Source organism: Tenebrio molitor, unplaced genomic scaffold (genome assembly GCF_963966145.1).
Source record: "Tenebrio molitor unplaced genomic scaffold, icTenMoli1.1 SCAFFOLD_918, whole genome shotgun sequence".
Taxonomy (NCBI): domain Eukaryota; kingdom Metazoa; phylum Arthropoda; class Insecta; order Coleoptera; family Tenebrionidae; genus Tenebrio; species Tenebrio molitor.
Window position 1 is genome coordinate 1 of NW_027184293.1, and position 7,500 is coordinate 7,500.

The 7,500-nt window shown below is 39.7% G+C and overlaps 2 non-coding genes and 1 pseudogene across 2 annotated transcripts; 2 read left to right on the forward strand and 1 right to left on the reverse strand.

Annotated features, from left to right (window-relative positions):
* Positions 1 to 2,843: 2,843 nt before the first annotated feature.
* On the forward strand, positions 2,844 to 3,032 carry LOC138141108 (U2 spliceosomal RNA). Its single transcript, XR_011162997.1, has one exon. It is a non-coding gene; the product is annotated as a U2 spliceosomal RNA (small nuclear RNA).
* Positions 3,033 to 4,257: 1,225 nt separating this feature from the next.
* On the reverse strand, positions 4,258 to 4,376 carry LOC138141106 (5S ribosomal RNA). Its single transcript, XR_011162995.1, has one exon. It is a non-coding gene; the product is annotated as a 5S ribosomal RNA (ribosomal RNA).
* A 1,660-nt stretch (positions 4,377 to 6,036) lies between these two features.
* LOC138141110 (small subunit ribosomal RNA) overlaps positions 6,037 to 7,500 on the forward strand; it is a 1,792-nt pseudogene continuing 328 nt past the window's right edge.

Below are 7,500 nucleotides of genomic sequence, written 5' to 3' on the forward strand. Positions count from 1 at the left end.
TTTCCCTCAAAACGGGCCCGAAATATTAACTTTGAAAGTTTGACTTTTCCTAGGTCAGAAGCTTCAACCTGGGTGGTCTTATCAAAATAGTATTGGCGTAGAGCTGCATTTTTAATATGTTATAGAGCACGTTTCGAACTATCTTTTCCCTCAAAACGGGCCCGAAATATTAACTTTGAAAGTTTGACTTTTCCTAGGTCAGAAGCTTCAACCTGGGTGGTCTTATCAAAATAGTATTGGCGTAGAGCTGCATTTTTAATATGTTATAGAGCACGTTTCGAACTATCTTTTCCCTCAAAACGGGCCCGAAATATTAACTTTGAAAGTTTGACTTTTCCTAGGTCAGAAGCTTCAACCTGGGTGGTCTTATCAAAATAGTATTGGCGTAGAGCTGCATTTTTAATATGTTATAGAGCACGTTTCGAACTATCTTTTCCCTCAAAACGGGCCCGAAATATTAACTTTGAAAGTTTGACTTTTCCTAGGTCAGAAGCTTCAACCTGGGTGGTCTTATCAAAATAGTATTGGCGTAGAGCTGCATTTTTAATATGTTATAGAGCACGTTTCGAACTATCTTTTCCCTCAAAACGGGCCCGAAATATTAACTTTGAAAGTTTGACTTTTCCTAGGTCAGAAGCTTCAACCTGGGTGGTCTTATCAAAATAGTATTGGCGTAGAGCTGCATTTTTAATATGTTATAGAACACGTTTCGAACTATCTTTTCCCTCAAAACGGGCCCGAAATATTAACTTTGAAAGTTTGACTTTTCCTAGGTCAGAAGCTTCAACCTGGGTGGTCTTATCAAAATAGTATTGGCGTAGAGCTGCATTTTTAATATGTTATAGAACACGTTTCGAACTATCTTTTCCCTCAAAACGGGCCCGAAATATTAACTTTGAAAGTTTGACTTTTCCTAGGTCAGAAGCTTCAACCTGGGTGGTCTTATCAAAATAGTATTGGCGTAGAGCTGCATTTTTAATATGTTATAGAGCACGTTTCGAACTATCTTTTCCCTCAAAACGGGCCCGAAATATTAACTTTGAAAGTTTGACTTTTCCTAGGTCAGAAGCTTCAACCTGGGTGGTCTTATCAAAATAGTATTGGCGTAGAGCTGCATTTTTAATATGTTATAGAGCACGTTTCGAACTATCTTTTCCCTCAAAACGGGCCCGAAATATTAACTTTGAAAAATTCACTTTATCTAGGAGTCGGTACTTGTGGAATAAAAAACATTTAAAAAAAAAACAAAAAATTTTAAAAATAAACCTCAAAGACAGGGACTAGATTTTGAAATTGCGGTTCTAACTGTGTTAAACCCGTACAAGTATATTAATGTTGATATGCTTTTTCCTGCTCCATGGTTTGTTGCTGAGTGTACAGTACTGGAAATGGGGAAAACCTCAGTAAACTGACAAGACAAAAGTTTCTCATGACTATTGCTCACTATGTTATAAAGCATCTTTTGAACTACCTTGTGATGTATTTTGTTGTGTGTAGAGCTAGAATTACGCTCACGGCAATCACTTTTGTCGGGAACAAACAGTACTTTGCATGGTAAACTAAAATAGGGCCCAGGAAAAAATTCTCCACCGACACTCAACTTTCACTCGGTTATAGAGCATCTTTCGAAGTATCTTGAGTTCTACTGGCAAGTGTGTAGAACAAAAATTACGTCCACGGCAATCAGTGAAAGTATATATTTTCTCAAAAACATCGATAAATTTTTCTCAGCGAATATTGAAGTACGAAGCTAGGCATTGTTTTTTTCGGATTCAGCGCGTAAAACTGAATCCAGGTTTCCCTAAATGAGCTCGAATTATGAACTTTGAAATTTCACTTTATCTAGGTCAAGGTGTGGATGGGTCAAAAAACAAAAATTCTCCAGCGACACTCAACTTTCACTCAGTTATAGAGCATCTTTCGAAGTATCTTGAGTTCTACTGGCAAGTGTGTAGAGCAAGAATTACGTCCACGGCAATCAGTGAAAGTATATATTATCTCAAAAACATCGATAAATTTTTCTCAGCGAATATTGAAGTAGGAAGCTGGGCATTGTTTTTTTCGGATTCAGCGCGTAAAACTGAATCCAGGTTCCCCTAAATGAGCTCGAATAATGAACTTTGAAATTTCACTTTATCTAGGTCAAGGTGTGGATGGGTCAAAAAAGGAATGTGACAGTTCTTGTTGCCAGTTTGCAGGGATGTTCACTATGATTATTTACAACTATTCCGAGAGTTATATTCACCGGAAGCTGCGGGAATTTCATTTACAGCCGATAGTTGGTGAAAACACAGTACTAAAAATGGGGAAAACCTCAGTAAACTGACAAGACAAAAGCTCCTCATAACTATTTTTTACTATGTTGTAGAGCATCGTTTGAACTACCTCGTGATGTATTTTGAAGTGTGTAGAACAAAAATTACGTCCACGGCAATCAGTTGAATTTTAATATTTTTCTTTTTTACTTTATACTGTGCTGTATTATTCAAATGAGCAACAGAGCCGATTCTAGTCTCGGGATACAAAAGCCTCACTCAACTCTATTCGATGTCTAAAGGATATGTTTCAGCGTTTTCTGAACAAGAACTTAGATCATTATTTTAGGGAGTTTCGGTTTGTCCATGCCCGCACGCACAGAGGTAAACTTTTTGTGTCAGATTACGCGTAATGTATAAAATATTAATCTCCATGAATTGAGCTTTCGAATGATATATAACACGAGTGAATTGATTAAGTTTGACAATTTCGAATTCGCTAACCCTGCTAGTTTCTTCATTTTTTTCAAACTCAACACTTCTAAATTTTACATTCTGCTTATAATAAATTTGACAAAGATAATCTTTATCGCTTCTCGGCCTTTTGGCTAAGATCAATGTGTAGTATCTGTTCTTATCTATTTAATCATAGATATGTGATCAATTGATCACTCGTGATTAAACGATTTTTGAGAATAGACGAGGTTGTAGGGGCTTGCTCCTCTCTCGTCAGCGTCTGCCCGGTCTTGCACTAATGCCGGGTTGGGCGCAGCCCCAATGGGGTAATAAAATAATTAAAAAACTCAAAGAATATAGCAGGGTTAGCGCGCAAACGAACAGCAAATGTTTGAGAAAGTCAAAGAATATAGCAGGGTTAGCGCGCAAACGAACAGCAAATGTTTGAGAAAGTCAAAGAATATAGCAGGGTTAGCGCGCAAAGTAAAACCAAATGTTTGAGAAAGTCAAAGAAAATAGCAGGGTTAGCGCGCAAAGTAAAACCTAATGTTTGAGAAAGTCAAAGAAAATAGCAGGGTTAGCGCGCAAAGTAAAACCTAATGTTTGAGAAAGTCAAAGAATATAGCAGGGTTAGCGCGCAAAGTAAAACCAAATGTTTGAGAAAGTCAAAGAAAATAGCAGGGTTAGCGCGCAAAGTAAAACCTAATGTTTGAGAAAGTCAAAGAATATAGCAGGGTTAGCGCGCAAAGTAAAACCAAATGTTTGAGAAAGTCAAAGAAAATAGCAGGGTTAGCGCTCACAGCGAAAACATGTCTAATGTATCCACTACTGACAAACGCATCTATCTCTGACAATTGCATTCACTACTGACTAAAGTTTTTGTTAAGTTTGAACTTACAAGTTCAAATATTTCTTGTTTTTACAAAGAAACTTTATATATTTTGCACCGTCCAAAGGACAGTGCTTTCCAAAATTTGTAAGCCACATGGTATATGGGCTAAAACGAATTAATACCTCAAACTTGGGTAATTAAACCGAAACCGCAGAGAATATTTTCAAGTATAGTAGAGCTGTCACGTAGAAGAAGCGAGTTTGACAAAGTCAGGAAAAATAGCAGGGTTAGCGAGTTTTGCGTGAACATAATCTTTGAGAAAGTAATACAATAGAACAGTTTATTGTGTTCATCAAAAACATAATATTTGAGCTCAACCTGACTGAAATTTGTCTGCTGTCATTTGTAAATATGTGTCACTTACACTCACACCTTAGGTCAACGACAGTCACCAATTACCGTAATCTGTGTTATATTCGAGGCAAGTACATACGGTTTCATGTTTCATTGAGTGAATTCTTTTCAACAAAATTACCTATATGATACATATTCCGTAAGACTTTAAAATGAGAATTACAAATTCTTATTTTCAAAGCGATTTGAACGGAATATTGACACATAGCTGGCACTATTTAACACAAAAACTTTCAAAGTAAACTTTTTTTCGATCGCAGTATGAAAATAGTTTTAAAAGTCATAAAATGAAAAATAAAAAGCTTACAACACCTGGGATTCCCAAGCCGTCTCCGATCCAAGTACTAACCAGGCCCAACGTTGCTTAACTTGCCAGATCGGACGGGATGGCGTGTTCTCAACGTGGTATGGTCGTAAGCGAAGTAAGTTCTTTGTACATAAGTGTTAAATTCGGCTCATTGAAATCTTTTCTCAGGTTCGAATTTATGTTGAAATATCCGTTATAAAGTGTTTTCCACTTGATATGTGCGTTGAGGGAGAACAGTTTACGATCAACTGCTTAGAGGGCATACTCTTTCTCTGCAGTCTCTTCATTAGTATTTGATCTCTCATTACTTCACACTTCTGGGTCATCGGTGATCACTAATTACTCATTCATGGAAACATACAAAGTACGGTATCATATGAAAGTTGAAAGTCATGAACATGTTCACGGAATGTTCATGAACATGTTCACGGGATGTTCATGAACATGTTCACGGGATGTTCATGAATACTTTTTTCATAGCTTCGAAACTGAGAAGTTATTTTGAAAAAAAATTTTTGTTAGAAGTTTCATCGACATAAAAAAAATTTCTCATTTCAATGAAATTAATGTTATAACATTGAAAAAAGTTAATTCTGAAAAAAAATTTTCTTCAAAAAAGTAATGGACGGGCTTGCCCTTGCTATTTCCTTTCGCAATAGTAATGGCCACGGCCGCGCCGTCTATTTCTTTTTGCAATAGAAATGGCCACGGCCGCGCCGTCTATTTCTTTTCGCGATTGCAATAGACGGGTGCGCCCTTGCTATTACGTTGCGCGATTGAAATAGACGGGTGCGCCCTTGCTATTGCGTTTTCGCGATTGTAATGGCCACGGCTGCCCTTGCAAAGTATTTTTGAAAATTTTTTTTGTTTCTTTCATAGACATAAAATTCTTTTCTCTTTTCAATGAAATTAATGTTATAACATTGAAAAAAGGAAAAAAAAATTTTCTTTAAAAAAGTATTAGACGGGTGCGCCCTTGCTATTACGTTAGCGCGATTGAAATAGACGGGTGCGCCCTTGCTATTGCGTTTTCGCGAATGTAATAGACGGGCGCGCCCTTGCAATTACTATTCTCAAATGTAATGGCCACGGCTGCCCTTGCAAAGTATTTTTGAAAATTTTTTTTGTTTCTTTCATAGACATAAAATTCTTTTCTCTTTTCAATGAAATTAATGTTATAACATTGAAAAAAAATTATTTCTGAAAAAAAATTTTTCTTCAAAAACGAATAGACGGTATCACCCCGTCCGTTTACTTTTTCAAAAACGAATAGACGGTATCACCCCGTCCGTTTACTTTTTCAAATACGAATAGACGGTATCACCCCGTCCGTTTACTATTCTCCAATGTAATGGACGGTACTTTCCCATCTATTTCTGTGATGATCATGCATGGATGGGTCCGTGCGGTGTTTTTCATTCACCACCATGGGTTTGGTTCGCGAAAAGTGGTTCACCTACCATAGAGGTAGGCAATATGGCTGCCCGCAGAATTGAAATGGAATGAACAGGCGATTGCAGGTGCAGTGGTCGCAGCGAGCTTTGGTTCGTTGCTTCTATCTATGCATTGTCCTATGCCAGCTGCTGTCCAGTGCGGGCGGTGTAGCGGTAGGTCGGTGTATAGTGAACACTGGCTGCTTTCGATGAATTGCAACGGTTCGGTGGTTGTCTGGTGGTGGAACAGACGTGAACGGTGGTGTTGGTGAATGCTGAGACATTTTGTCAGCAGTGTGGTGGTAGTGTATACCCTTGCGGGTTGCATTTATCGCCAAATACCTGGTTGATCCTGCCAGTGGTCATATGCTCATGTTAAAGATTAAGCCATGCATGTCTAAGTATAGCGTGCAAACGTGAAACTGCGAACGGCTAATTATACCAGCTATAATTTACTAGATTTTGACAATCCTACATGGATAACTGCGGTAATTCTGGAGCTAATACATGCACCAAAGCTCTGACCGTAAGGAACGAGCGCATTTATTAGAACAAAACCAATCGGCTTCGGTCGTTTGTTTGTTGACTCTGAATAACTCAGCTGATCGCATGGTCTTGAGCCGGCGACGTGTCTTTCAAGTATCTGCCTTATCAACTTTCGATGGTAGTTTATGTGCCTACCATGGTTGTAACGGGTAACGGAGAATCAGGGTTCGACTCCGTAGAGGGAGCCTGAGAAACGGCTACCACATCCAAGGAAGGCAGCAGGCGCGCAAATTACCCACTCTCAGTACGAGGAGGTAGTAACAACAACTAACGAGACCGTTCTCTTTGAGGCCGGTTATCGGAATGGGTACAATTTAAACCCTTTAACGAGGATCTATGAGAGGGCAAGTCTGGTGCCAGCAGCCGCGGTAATTCCAGCTCTCAAGGTGTATATCATCATTGCTGCGGTTAAAAAGCTCGTAGTTGGATCTGAGCCTGAGGACTTGGTTCACCTCTGTGTGTTAACTAAGCTCCTAGGCTAACACTGCTGGTTTTCTGTAGGTGGCCTTCGCGGGTTGCTTGCAGTGGCTAGCGAGTTTACTTTGAAAAAATTAGAGTGCTCAACACAAGCGTTAGCTTGAATACTCGTGCATGGAATAATAGAAAAGGACTTTGGTTCTGTTTTGTTGGTTTTCTGAACTGAATTAATGATTAAGAGGGACAGACGGGGGCATTCGTACCGTTGCGTGAGAGGTGAAATTCTTGGACCGCAGCGAGACGCCCTATTGCGAAAGCATTTGCCAAGAATGTCTTCATTAATCAAGAACGAAAGTCAGAGGTTCGAAGGCGATCAGATACCGCCCTAGTTCTGACCGTAAACGATGCCAACTAGCGATCCGGCAGTGGTAATTACGCCCTGTCGGGGAGCTTCCCGGAAACGAAAGTCTTCCGGTTCCGGGGGAAGTATGGTTGCAAAGCTGAAACTTAAAGGAATTGACGGAAGGGCACCACCAGGAGTGGAGCCTGCGGCTTAATTTGACTCAACACGGGAAAACTCACCCGGCCCGGACACCGTAAGGATTGACAGATTGAGAGCTCTTTCTTGATTCGGTGGTTGGTGGTGCATGGCCGTTCTTAGTTGGTGGAGCGATTTGTCTGGTTTATTCCGATAACGAACGAGACTCTAGCCTACTAAATAGTGACTGGATAGGATCGTCCAGCTTACTTCTTAGAGGGACAAGCGGCGTTTAGCCGCACGAGATTGAGCAATAACAGGTCTGTGATGCCCTTAGATGTCCGGGGCTGCACGCGCGCTAC